This window comes from Balaenoptera musculus, chromosome 2 (assembly GCF_009873245.2).
Source record: "Balaenoptera musculus isolate JJ_BM4_2016_0621 chromosome 2, mBalMus1.pri.v3, whole genome shotgun sequence".
Classification (NCBI taxonomy): domain Eukaryota; kingdom Metazoa; phylum Chordata; class Mammalia; order Artiodactyla; family Balaenopteridae; genus Balaenoptera; species Balaenoptera musculus.
In genome coordinates this window covers 128,372,633-128,387,657 of record NC_045786.1, presented here as the reverse complement: position 1 = coordinate 128,387,657, position 15,025 = coordinate 128,372,633, and positions in this window count along the sequence as shown.

Below are 15,025 nucleotides of genomic sequence, written 5' to 3'. Positions count from 1 at the left end.
TAAGAATCCGCCTGCCAACTCACGGGACATGGGTTTGAGCCCTGGTCTGGGAAGATCCCACATGCCGCGGGGCAACTAAGCCCGTGCGCCACGACTACTGAGCCCGCACACCTAGAGTCTGTGCTCCGCAACAAGAGAAGCCACCACAACGAAGAGTAGCCCCTGCTCACCACAACTAGAGAAAGTCCGTGTGCAGCAACGAAGACCCAACACAGACAAAAATAAATAAATTAAATAAATAAATTAAAAAAATAAAGCTCAAGGCTCTGGTCAATATACAAATCACAGCATTGTTACTTATAAGCCTTTGTGAGGATGTCAACCCAGATCTTATTAAACCATCCAGGTCATAGCAGAGGAGTCAGGGAACTTACTTGACACCTTCCCTTGCTGCCCACCTTAGTATTAAAATGTGGCCTTCAGATCCAGCCTTCTACAGATGCTGACTTTATAAGAGAGGAATTCTGAACAAAATGTTGACTCTCAAGAAATTAGGCTTTCATGATTTGAAAGTGCTTTATAAATATATGAACAGAAAGTCAACAGGATAGGAATGATAGATAAAAGCCACTGCTTACATAGCAGGGCGATCTTGAAAATAGCTGGAATCTATTTTGATTTGTTTGTTTTAAAAATGTCCCTGTTCATACAGAAAGTACCAGAATAAGGAGTGATGCAAGTAAGTAAAACTGTCAGAAGGTTAAAAATAATGGATTAGTAAGACTAGTTCAGCATGGCTTCAGTGAGAATGGAAAAAGACACATAGAATCATGGACTAAACAAGATACATATCAAGTGTTCTTACAAGGGCATATTTTGAAAAGCCATCATTTGTACCAGGGGGTGATGATACCAGTTGTTCTGTACAAAAGATGGGGAAAAAGAAGCTTCAAAAGTAGCTTTAACAGGGAAGAAACTTACTTAACAAGAGTAAAGAACAGATAGCAAATAGGAGACTATTTTGAGGTCATCTTTGTCACTCAGGTTTGACTTTTATTTCTAAATGTTATACTCAAGAAATAACTTTGTAAAATCAGCCTATATGTCTTTACAGAAGGTCTGGAAATGCTTCAGTTTCAAAAGAGGCCTGGATGTCTTGTCCTAAATAGGTTATGCTTCTTTCTGATTGGGTTTTAGTCTCATTTCAGTGCTCCAAGTACTTGCCATATGGCAGTAGTTTAGAAACTTCCTTTTGCTTTCTCATAAATTTTGTTGAAAGCAACCACATAATGAAGAGTAAATGCCTTCTACTTATCCTTAGCAGGAAGCCAGAACTGAGTTCCTTGCAACGCCCTATCCAGACCTGGCTGTACTGTAGATGGAAGCCTATACTGTGACCTTGACTCCTTTCACATGCCCAGAATTCCTCCTATGAAGATCTTTAAAGAGGGGACTGGACAGATGTTTTCTTTCATCTTCACTGGTTAAGACAAATCTGTGGAATGTAGAAATTCTAGAGGGTTTTTGTCTTTTGATTTTTGTTTTTTAGGCAAACAAAATGAATTTAAAATATTTCCTCTAGTCCCAAGAACTGTTTGAGATCAAATTATGTTGATTTCTAAGCAAAAATGATTCTTAAGCCTATGAGATTTGATTATAAACCTTGCCCTTGATTTATATTCTGAGAAACTGCACTAAGAAGCTGTGCTCCATAAAAGCCTGGGGCACAGTCTTTTGCAATCTGTTAGGCAACTATTTAAAGGGGGGTTGTTGGTGGTGTAATACCTAATTGAGTTCTGTCTCTAAGTAAGAGGTCACAAATCACTGGAGGCCAGTCAGCTCATTTTGTTCCAACACATCTATAAATTCAGATGAGTTCCTCTGTGACGCAGGTAAAGCTGCCTGGTTGACTATTCTTTTGAGAAAGGGAGAAACTTTTCTTGGTCATCTGAAAACCAAAGTAGGTGCCTGAAGCTAAAGCTGGAGAAGTAGCTATTAATCTTTTTTTTAAAAATCTAATATTTTGAACACTCAGGAGGAAGAGAGTGATGTAGGGCCCAGAGATGAAAAGACTCTAGTAATCGTGGAAGACAGTACAGGAGAAGTTTGGTACATGTCACATGGCTGTTTATGACTAACTGCCAAGCCAGTGATGGAGGTGATAAGCGCTCACGAGGCAGAGAAGGCCGTGGGCCAGAGCAGCCCCGGAGCACCGCCTGACCACGGGGACACCGGACCGGCGAGGCCTGGAAGGACACGGAGAGAAGTGTGTGTGTGTGCGGGGGGGGGGTTGCCTGAAGGCAGGAGGGTGAGAAGCAAGGGTCCAGGTTACTGAGAAAATCCCAGTCCTGACATGAGGAAATGGTAGGTGCTCAATAAATATTTGTGAAAACCTAAAAGAGGGATTTAAAAAAACCCAACTGATTAAAATACTCAGAGAAATCGTGTGGAGTAATGTGATATGTGTTTGAGTTATTCAAATGAAGCTAAATTTAGCCAATTATTTCAGAAGTACAGTTGGGGAAACCAGAATATGAGGGAGACAAGCCCTTCAAAATCATCCTGAAGAAACGTGGAAAATAATACACACACGTAAAGCAGCAGCTATAACCTTAATTAGCATAAATGCCTCTATTTTTAAAAAGCGGAGGAAAAAAGATGAAAAAGCAACAACAAAAGAGGTTTTATAAAAATGCAAGATAAAGGGGGATAACACACTGAAGCTTCCAAAACAAGATGTCCTGGAGAAGACTCCTGGGAAGGCCACTTCCATTTGAAAAGACTCTCCTTACATTTCAGGATGAGGAGGGAGAGGGCGAAAACAGATCGGAGCGTGTGAGCATCCTTAGGGGCGAGGGAAGGAGGGAATCACAGGCCGGCGCCCAGAGCCCAAGCGTGGGAACCTCTCTGCTACACGTGAGGGTGTGTGGAGAACTTTGACCCTGAGCAGATGGGCCGAAATCTGCTTTTCTACAACGAAATATGTGTGGTGCTCAGAGAAACTAATGGGAAGTGGAAAGACTGTCACCACAAATCAGTCTTCAAAGCCAGCTCTGTCTGGCAAATTCCATTTAGGTCCTTTAAAGAAAAATGACACCAAAACCCAACAGTATGTAAAGCAAGAAAAAGAGACCAACGGAGCCCTTCTCATCCGACAGGACGTGCACCCATGAATCTCGGAGAGACCTTCCCTGACAACCCTTCCTGTGTCCCCATGAGATCATCCTTATTTACTGAGTGTGTCCCAGCCTTAGAGCCGCGGGCCGTGCTCGGCCTCGCCTCCCCAGCGCCTGACGGCCGGGATAAACAAGGTGCTCAAAAGGTTTTCCCTGAATGAATGAGGTTACGAATTCCAGCCATAAAGGAAAAGATTTCCTATAACAATGGGAAGGCTTGGCGTTAGAAGCTGCTAACAAAAGACGCTCAGAGTCAAGTGTTCTCCAGGCCTGAGAGTGAATATGGTTATATACTTGGTTTTTTATTAGCCAGCTGGGGATTATTTATTTTGCTATTTTTAGGTCCCAACATCTTAGCCTTCTCTACCTACCACTAGCTGTTTTGAAGTTACAAAACAGCCAATTTAAATACTGGCCCAAGCAAAACATCCCAGAGACAGGTGCTATCAAAAGAAAAGAAAAAAAAAGTTCAAATTCGAAAAGCGAACAAATAAGAAAAAAGATTTTGGGATTGTCCACATCATCGTTTCATGTTAGGAATTTGAAGACAACCTCATGGAGATAAACTTTAGGTGTTAATTTCCAAGTTCACTGCAAGGGCAGCAGCGCTTTTCTAATTTCTTCTCAGCCAAACCTTCCCCAGTGGGATCCCATCATATTGACTCCTCAAATATCAGAAACAGTCACACTCAAATTACACAGAAAAGGATTTTTTCAAAGCCAAGTAAAAATAAATTTTTAAAGTGATCTCTGCCACATCTTCCCTCCGCTAATCGTAATAGCTAACATTTATTGAGCAAGAACTTGGCAAAGCACTTTACACGTATTTCGTCTCATTTAAACCTCACAAAGCCCTATGGCGGACCTGAACTATGGAGAAATCAAGGCGTTTTCTCAAAGCCATGGAGATAGTAAATGGTTCCAAAGCTTGTAATCTTCAACCACTGCTCTCCCCCATTAATATGGATAATCGAACATTGCCCAGAAAAGTATGGCAACCAGAGCAACCCATGATCCATCCATCAATTCACTTTTTAATTTCATACACACTTTCAAAACTTCTTATTATGGAAAAATTCAAACACATATAAAGAGAACCTTTATATGAACCTATATAATGAACCTCCACGTATCCATCACACACGTTTAACAATTACCAATATCCTGACATTCTTGCATCACCTTTATGTCTTCCTACTCCTCACTCAATTATTATGTTTTTGCAGTTTTTTTGAGGTAAAAATTACATCCACTGACATGCACAAATCTCAGCTGTACAACTTGACAAGTGGATACACACCTGTAATCCACACTCCTCATTCGATTCAGAACATTCCGTCTCCCCAGAAAGTGCCTCTATGTCTTCCCAGTTCCTCCCCATTCTCAGAGGCAACCACTGCTTTGCTGTTGTTGTTTTTCCCACCTTAGTTTGCCTCTCCTAGAATTTCTATAAATGGAATCACACAGCATGTCCTCTTGTGTCTGGCTTCCTTTGCTCCATGTGTTTTTGAGATTTATCCAATGTTGTTGGATGTATCAGTAGTTCATTCTTTGTATGAATACACCAAAATTTGTCTATCCGTTCTCCTACTGAGGCACATGTGGGATGTTTCCATTCTCGAGCTATTATGAATAAAGCGCCTGTGAACATTCTTGTACAAGCCTTTTTGTGAACATGTGTTTCATTTCTCTCTGGGAGTGGAATTTCCAAGTCAAAGCGTAGGTGTGTGTTTGATTTTTATCTGAAACTGCTAAACCTTTTCCCAAAGTGGATATACTCTTTTATATTTCTACTAGCATTGTACAGGAGTTGCTTACAGCCTCACCAACATTTGATGTTCTCAGTCTTTTTAATTTTAGCCATTTTAATGGGTGTGTAGTCTTAGTTCATTGTTGTTCGAATTTGCATTTCTCTGATGACTAATTATGTTGAGAATCTTTCCATGTGTTTGCTGACCATTCATGTATCTTCCTTTGTGAAGTGTGGGTTTAAGATTTCTGTCCATTTTTTAAAAAGTGGGCTTTCGCTTCATGACAGGAAGGACTGAAATGTCTCATGGACGCCTGGTCCTTCCCTGATGTCCTCACGGCCACCGGGTGGGGCAGAGATGGACACCCCTGGTCTTTGCCTGTGTGTGTGTGTACGGGGTGGTCCTTCTCTAGGCTTCCTTTTCAAGCGGAAACTGAGAGAGGGATTGGAGTGAGTGAGTCTGAGATTTCAGCAGTGTTTGCAACGGTTCACAATTCAATAAACGTTGATGAGGTTAAAAGAAGAAGTGGGTTGTCTTTATTATTGAATTGTGGAGTTCCTTATATCTTCTGGATACAACTCCTTTATTAGATATACCTTTGCCACTGTCTTCTTCCAGGCCATGGATTGCTTATTTTCTTAATAGTGTTTCTAATAAACAAATACTTAATTTTGAAGAAATCTAATTTATAAATTTTTTCTTTTATGGTTATTGCTTTCTGAGTCCTGTCTGAATAGTTGCCTACCCCCACTTCATAAATGTTTTTCTCTTATGTTATCTTTCTAGCGCTTTATAGTTTTAGCTTTTATATTTATGTCTAGGATCCATCTTAAGTTTTGTATATGCTGTGAGGTACTGGTTGAGGTTCATTTTTATGCATGCGGTTGTCCAGTTATTCCTGCACCATTTGTTGAAAACACTATTGCTTCCTGGATTGAATTACCTTGACCCTTTGACAAAAATCAGCTGACCACGTAAGTGAGGATCTATTTCTGGACTTTCTGTTCTGTCCTTACTCCATACTTTCCTCTTTATTTCCTAGCTTTATTCTTCTTAAAGATTGTTTTGACAAGTCTAGGTCCTTTGCATTTCCATATAGATTTTACAATTATCTTGTTAATTTCTAACACATTAAAAAGTCTGCTGAGGTTACATTGAATCTTTACACTACTTTGGAGAGAACTGACATTTTAACAATATTGAATCTTCCAATCAATGAATATGGTATCTCTTTCCATTTATTGGAATTTTTTTTTTTTTTGGCAAGACTGAGTCTCTATTTACCTGACAGAAACAAAGCTATTTTTTTTAAAGCAGCTTAATTGAGACATAACTGATACACAAAAACCCCTGCACATATTTAATGTTGCAATTTGATGAGTTTGGACATACGCATACACCCATGATACTACATTGGAATCTTTATTTTTATTTATTTATTTTAAAAAATATTTATTTATTTACCTATCTGTTTATTTATTTACTTTTGGCTGTGTTGGGTCTTCATTGCTGCACGCGGGCTTTCTCTAGTTGCAGCGAGCGAGGGCTACTCTTCATTGCAGTGCGCGGGCTTCTCACTGCGGTGGCTTCTCTTGTTGCGGAGCATGGGCTCTAGGCGCGTGGGCTTCAGTAGTTATGGCACATGGGCTCAGTAGTTGTGGCTCCTGGGCTCTAGAGCACAGGCTCAGTAGTTGTGGCTCATGTGCTCTAGAGTGCAGGCTCAGTAGTTGTGCCGCACGGGCTTAGTTGCTCCGTGGCACGTGGGATCTTCCCGGACCAGGGCTCAAACCCGTGTCCCCTGCATTGGCAGGCGGATTCTTAACCACTGCGTCACCAGGGAAGTCCCCACACTGGAATCTTTAAAAGAAAAAATTGTTATCAGAAAAATCTTATTCCAAGGTTAAAGGTGCTTTCTATTCTATTCTTCCCTATTCAAAAACTTTCTAGCTATTTTAGTCAGAGATTACCTCAAATAATAGTAATAATTCCAAATAGGAAAAAAATGTGTTCCCCCAAAATGTAAATAAAGGAAATATATAAGAGCTAATCAAGCAAGATGTCTACTACTGTGTTAAAATATATTTTTGTTTGTTTGATGTATATATATATTTGCAGCTAAGGGGATGGTCACATAGTCTACCTGAAAGTAGGGGAAATTAGTCACACAATTTGAGGGCCTGAAGTGTTGGACAACATAAGTGGAAAAAAAAAAAAAAAAAGGAAGTAGATGCTGATGGAAAGATAATGGGAAGTGGAAGCCCCAGCTTCCTAATGATAGCATAAGATAGCCTCTCTTGTTAACTTAATGGTCAAGTGTGATTTGTTAAAGAGAAAAAGCATTGGCTGGAGTGCTTTGTGATATCCTGCACTCTAGTGTCACAAGTCAACCCTCTTGTAACAGTACGAAGATCGAGAAGTGAGAGATAAGTAGTTCTGTAATAGAAAAGGGAAAACCCTTAGCTCCCGGCTAAGGGTGTGGCCTCTGTGATACTTTTCTATGGGACTAACACCCAGCAATGGTCAAGTCTTATGTGGCCAAATTAATTAGATCAATGAGGCATTAGTGAAATTTTGAATGTGATCTAGATACATCTTTCCCTTTGTGAATAAAAGATGCTTTAAAGATAACCAAACCAGGGCTTCCCTGGTGGCACAGTGGTTGAGAATCTGCCTGCCAATGCGGGGGACACGGGTTCGAGCCCTGGTCTGGGAAGATCCCACATGCCGCGGAGCAACTAGGCCCGTGAGCCACAACTACTGAGCCTGCACGCCTGGAGCCTGTGCTCCGCAACGGGAGAGGCCGTGACAGTGAGAGGCCCGTGCACCGCGATGAGGAGTGGCCCCCGCTCGCCGCAACTAGAGAAAGCCCTTGCACAGAAATGAAGACCCAACACAGCCAAAAATAAATAAATAAAATTAAAAAAAAAAATAGCCGAACCAAATTGTAGAACTACTTTTCTCTACTGTGTAGTAGGGACGATTTTGACTAGGAACAGGAGCTTCCAGGACAAAATGTCGATCTTTAATAATTTACAAATCATCCTAATTCTCGAAACGTATGAATGGAACTTTTAAAATACCCAGTACTCACCAGAGGTACACCAGCATCAACATCAACAATGTAGTCTACATTTTAAATATCTGTTATGTAAATATGTGCAATCAACTCAAATTAAAATCATTACAAAATGAGGACAAAATCCCGAGAGGGGTGTGTGTGTGTGTGTGCATGTGTGTTTTGGAGGTGGAGGCGAGGGTCACAGAAACATTAGCTGTCTGAGAGCTCCCACTCCCCCAGTAAGATGTTCTTCAGCTCTGCGCTCTTTTCATTTTTCCCTTAAAAGAAGGATTAGACAGACAATACCTAAAAGAAATGTCTCCAGGCCTAGAGAAATATGGGCTACTGCTTTAAAATAACCATGAAAGGGCCGGGCCTTGGCTCTGCACATCTCTGGGTTACTCATGCTCACCTCCACAGCCCCTCCCTGGCACAGCTGTGGAGTATGCAAAATTTATCTTTAGATTCTCCTACTTCCCTGTCTGGGCCATGGTCCTCTCTGTGGGTCCGTCCACAGTGCTCGATGCCTCATGTTGTCTGGGGTAGCACCACACCTGGGCCTGCCCTTCTTGAAATGTTGCCTTGTCCTTAAAATAGTGTTTCTCCCTCTCCTTCTACTTCGCCCCAACCCTCTAATCAAGTTAAAGTTAAAATTGCCTTCTTCTCGGTAATCAACTGGGAGGCAAGTAATGTAAATGAATTCACACTTGCATGTGAGTGACTAATATTTTTTATTCCTCCCATGTGCACTGGCATTCCAGAAGTTTGTTAATATGTTCCTTAGGAGGAGAGCTCAATCTGTAGGATACCCAACAGAGAAAATGTGGAGCAGTCTGGATTCCCCAAACCATCCAAGTGCCATCAGCCTGGCAGAGTTTTGTCATCCCTAATAGAGGTAAAGTCACTACCCCCATTGACTCTTGAGCAAAGGGCTGGTAAAAAACTGTGGCAGATGGATAGATTTTGAAAACCTATCAAAAAGTGAAATGTAAATCTAAAAGATGAAATGTAATTCTAACAGTTTCCTCTTCTCAATGTAAAATAAAAGTGAATGATCAACAAGGGTGCCAAGACCATTCAATGGGGAAAGGACAGTCTTTTCAACAAATGGTGCTTGCAAACTGAATAACCACATGCAAAAGAATGAAACTGGACCCATGCCTTACACCACACATAAAAATTAACTCCAAATGGGTCAAAGACCTAAATGTGAGAGCTAAAAACTATAAAACTCTTAGAAGAAAACATAGGAGAAAAGCTTCATGACACTGGATTTGGCAATGAATTCTTAGGTATGACACCAAAACACAGACCACAGAAGAAAAATAAATAAATTGGACCTTGTCAAAATTCAAAACTTTTCTGTATCAAAGGACACTATTAACAGAGTGAAAAGGCAACCTACAGAATGGGAGAAAATATTTACAAATCATATATCTGATAAGTGATTAATATCCAGAATATATAAAGAACTCTTAACAACTCAACAACAAAACAACAAATGATCCAATTTAAAAATAGGCAAAGGATTTGAATAGACATTTCTCCAAAGAAGATAAACAAATGGCCATAGTCACATGAAAAGATGCTTTATATCATCAATTACGAGGGAAATGCAAATCAAAACCACAATGAAATACCACTTCATACCCATTAGGAAGGCTACTATAAAAGAAAACAGAAGATAAATGTTGGCGAGGATATGGAGAATTCAGAATTCTTGTGCATTGCTGGTGGGAATGTAAAATGGTATAGCCACTGTGGAAAACAGTATGATGGTTCCTCAAAAAATTAAAAATGGATTTACCAAATGATCTAGCATATACCCAAAAGAATTGAAAGCAGGGACTCAGACAGATATTTGTACACCCATGTTCATAGCAGCATTACTCACAGTAGCCAAAAGTTGGAAGCAACCCACGTGTCCATTGACAGATACATGGATAAACAAAATGTGGTATATACATACAATGGAATATTATTCAGCCTTAAAAAGGAAGGAAATTCTGACGTATGCTACAACATGGAGGAAACTTGAAGACATTATGCTAAGTGAAATAAGAAATAAGCTAGTCACAAAAGGACAAATATTGTATGATTTCACTTACATGAGGTACCTAGAGGCACTCACAGAGGACAGAAACTCATAGACACAAAAAGTAGAACAATGTTTGCCCAGGACTAAGGGGAGGGAGGGGACGGGGAATTAGTGTTTAATGGGGATAGAGTTTCAGTTTGGGATAATGGAAAACTTCTGGAAATGGATAGCGATGAATGTGAACATACTTCAATGCCACTGAACTGTACACTTAAAAAGGGTTAAAATGGTAAATTTTATTCTATTTTACCCCAGCTTAAAAAAACTGAATAAACTGTACTTGACAAGGTCAAGTTTATAATCTAAAATTGTGTTTCCAGAGCTTCCCTGGTGGTGCAGTGGTTAAGAATCCGCCTGCCAATGCAGGGGACATGGGTTCGAGCCCTGGTCCGGGAAGATCCCACATGCCGCGGAGCAACTAAGCCCGCGAGCCACAACTACTGAGCCTGCACTCTAGAGCCCACGAGCCACAACTACTGAGCCTGTGTGCCACAACTACTGAAGCCCGCGTGCCTAGAGCCCGTGCTCCACAACAAGAGAAGCCACCGCAATGAGAAGCCTATGCACCGCCACAAAGAGTAGCCCCGCTCGCCACAACTAGAGAAAGCCCATGTGCAGCAACGAAGACCCAATGCAGCCAAAAATAAAAATAAATAAAATAAATAAATTTAAAATAAATAAATAAATAAAATTGTGTTTCCAATATTTTTAATACATAAACTTAATAAAAGGTGATCTGATTCTTCCATTTTGACTGTGGAACATAGCACAATAAAAACTTCCAAGTGTCCCTGGACCCAGTTTAACAGTAGATTGCTTGGCTGGACTGGGTGGGGATGGGGCACAGGGGGCAGCGGCCTGGAAGCTCCGTCTGGCCCTGAGAACCATCGGCCCAACTGGCCCAGAAGGGAAGTGTTGGGCAGAGCAACCCTGTGTGTATTACCTGCCAAGCACAAGTCTGAGAAGGGCCTTTCCCCTCTCAGGTCAACTGCACCAGAGCCCCTCCTCCCCTCTCTGCAGTGGAAACCCTGATTCAGTACACATCCCAAAGACACTCTCCTTGACCAAACTTGAGTCAGACTCCGGTCTACCAGGCCTCGACCTCGGCCCTCATCCTTGCTGGGATCAAGTTCCTCATCCCTCACATTTGAGGTACGTGTCCTTGACCTGCCTTCAGCAAGAATCCTGTTAAGTAGGTTTAGTGAATCTCCCTACCCTTGATCCTCGTGGTAGTTTTCCATCCACTGGCCCCGCTCCCTCTGCTCTTTGGCCGTAATCCCCGGCTGTCCATTGTATTTGGAGTTGAGCCTCATCTCTCTCCCCTACTGCAATGCTCTGACTTACAAGAGTCCTGGAAAAGTTTTCCTTACTGTTTTAACAAGTATCAGAATAATTTTTTCTTTAACACATATCAGCAGGAATCTTGGAAGTTTAAAAAAATTTTAGCATTTCAAAAGCAATAATCCCATGGGGGTCATAGTTACTGGCAAAGTAACCAATAATTTATTCAATCATCTAATTGTGTTCTGGTAAATAAAACCCAACAGTGGTTGAGCGCAGAGGTTCATAATCTTCTAAAAGTGAGAAAATTTAATGCTCACATCTGAGCTCTCTTGGGAGAATGGAAAAAATATTATTCATGGTGATTTAAAGAGCAGTGTCTAGGTCTTGAAATACTGTTGCAGGCACTCCAAAGTCCGGACCCATTTACTGTGTCCATCAGTCCGCCTCAGCCCAGACCCAGCACACTTCTACCCATCCCCCAACACATACCCTTGCTGCTCCTGTGAAATGGGCATCAGTTACCCCCTTTCCCTCCCACTCCGTAGGATCCTTAGACCCAGGCCTTGGTTTCTCAGGGTGGTGGCATTCGGCAGAGTTGGCAGTCTCGTCTGGGAAACAGCTGACGCTGTGGGCAACTAGGGATGCTGGTGCGACGCAAGCCAGTCTGCTTAGAGAGAAAACGCCCAGGATGCCGGAGCGTGTCTGTCTGCATGACTCACTGGAGGACCTGTCTCTCTGGGAGGGAATGGGGAGTAGCCTCTCTGTATTCCATTTAGGTACATTAAGGGGTGGAAAACCACTTGAAGAAGCTGGAAGGCAAAGGCCAGAGCTCACCCCTGGGCACAGGACTGCTTCTGCACTGAGCCAGATGGGTACAGACCCATTCAGAGCAAAACAACTTATTCCCTTTACATGATGAGAAAGCAGTGTCTTTGTCCTTTGTCAAGGTGTCCCAGGGAAGCGTGGGTGGCTCTCACAAACAGAAAATAACTACCTTTCATTTGCATCACACCTAACCTCCTGTGTGGTAAATAATGGAAAATGTTGTAGAAATGCGTCTGGAAACATTTGCTTCATCAGAGATGCTTTATACTTAGTATGGGAAGATCTTCCTTAGGCCCAAGGCCATTCTGGTTTCCAGAGCAAGGGGTGTTGACTAAATTAGGTAACTGAGCCATCTGTCTTAATAAACTTTATTACTAACTTCCTGACCTTGGTTATAGGTCCCACAATTAGTTGGTCTCTAAATGAGAATGGTACTCAGTATTTTTTTAATGGCCATCATCTTATTCATCAAGTTCTATAAGTAAAACAAACAAAAAAAGCTTTCTTCACAAAAGTAATATCTACTCTGGGGGGGGATTTTTGACTGATAGTCAGCTAGCTGTTAACCACCTAAACATGCACGACCCTCTCCACTCTGCCCCACTCCCCCCATCAAATTCTAATTTAATATTTTTCCTGTTTAAAAACAATAGTTCTCACTGGTCATAAGAATATATCTTTAAATTCTCTATTTTAAAAAATCTAATAATTTGGAAGTTTACTCACTTGTGTTTCTACTCTATTAAACAATGACATTTTTCTAAAGTATGACAAGAACCGTCTCTATACTCATCTGCAGCAAAAACCATGCCAAGACAGCGAGTCAGCCAAAATGAGGATGTTACATGATGTACTGTATGACTTCCATTTTTGGACCAGAAGGTAGCATGACAGTGATTTTAACTATATGACATTGCATAAAAATGTATTTCAAAACCAAGAACTCTTTTTTCTCAGTCATCTATGTTACATCATGTGATTCTTTATTCACAATTAACTGTTTAATGTTATCTGTCTTTATACATCTAATGGGTTTTTTCCCATCGAATAATATTTTCAGATGAATAGTAATTTAATCAAATGTTCCCCTCTGTTTAAAAAGAAAGAAAGAAAGAAGCCAGAGCTTGTTATGGGCTAAATCTAGCTTAATTATATTAGTTTGTTTATAAAATATATTAAATAAAGCTGAAGGGAGCATATTTTGGAAAAGCCTATTCCCGGTGACTTCAATGTTTTCTCATTAATTTTTTTTTTTATCTCAAGCCCTTAGTTTTCTCTTATGAATTAATTAACTGAAAACCAGATCTGGTTCTAATTTGCAAACCCAGCTCTAATTCAGAATAAGCTTTTAGTCATAGGACTTCAGACACAAAGTCTGCCTTACCCACTGACTGTGCCCAGGGCAGAGGAAAACCGAGGTTAGGAAAGTGTAATAGAGAGCAATGGGACATCAAGTGATTTAGTCAGGCATTACTAGGGTATGTGTTTCATATCCAGAATTCTGTGTGATCCTTATGAACTCCGAGGAGGAAAATTACATCTTAAATTCATTTATCTCTGACTCTGAGTTTTGCTAAAACTAGCATTAGCTAAACAATCAATTTCCCTGGAAATTTTGCATCAAAATTGATGGCTCCTATGTCATACGAGACAAAGAAAGGCTGCGGAAATGTTCCAGATTAGAGAGACTCGATCCTATAGTAAAGAAAAAAAAATGCTTTAAGCTTTTGCACAGCAAAGGAAACCATAAACAAAACGAAAAGACAACCCACAGAATGGAGGAAAATATTTGCAAACAATGCAACTGGCAAGGGTTTCATTTCCAAAATATACAAACAGCTCATACAACTCAATATCAAACAAACAAAAAAACAACCCAATCAAAAGTGGGCAGAAGAACTAAATAGACATTCTCCAAAGAAGACATACAGAGGGCCAATAAGCACATGAAAAGATGCTCAACTTTGCTAATTATTGGAGAAATGCAAATCAAAACTACAATGAAGTACCACCTCACACCAGTCAGAATGGCCATTATCAAAAAGTCTACAAATAATAAATGCTGCAGAGGGTGTGGAGAAAAGGGAACCCTCCTACACTGTTAGTGGGAATGTAAATTGGTGCCGCCACTATGGAAAACAGTATGGAGGTTCCTTAAAAATCTAGAGTTACGATATGATCTAGCAATCCCACTTCTGGGCATATATCTGGGCGAAACTCTAATTTGAAAAGATACATGCACCTCAATGTTCACAGCAGTGCTATTTACAATAGCCAAGACATGAAAGCAACCTAGGTGTCCTTCGACGGATGAATGGATAAAGAAGATGCAGTGTGTGTATATATATATATATATATATATATATATATATATATATATATATAATGGAATATTACTCAGCCATAAAAAAGAATGAAATAATGCCATTTGCAGCAACATGGACGGACCTAGAGATTATCATACTACATGAAGTTAAGTCAGATAGAGGAAGACAACTATCATACGACATCACTTATATGTGGAGTCTAAAATATGATACAAATGAACCTATTTACAACACGAAAACAGACTCACGGACATAGAAAGCAAACGTATGGATACCAAAGCAGAACGTTGGGGGAGAGGAGGGATAAATGAGGAGTTTGGGATTGGCAGATGCAAGCTACTGTATATAAAATAGATAAACAACAAGGTCCTACTGTATAGCACAGGGAATTATATTCAATATCTTGTAATACTCTATAATGGGAAAGAATTTAAAAATGCTTTAAAGGACAATGTCAGACCAATGGATACAACTGGAATACAGATAATGGAATAGATATAAGTATTATATCAGTAATAAATTTCTCTTAGTTGATAACTGTACTGGGTTAGTAAGAGTGTCCCTCT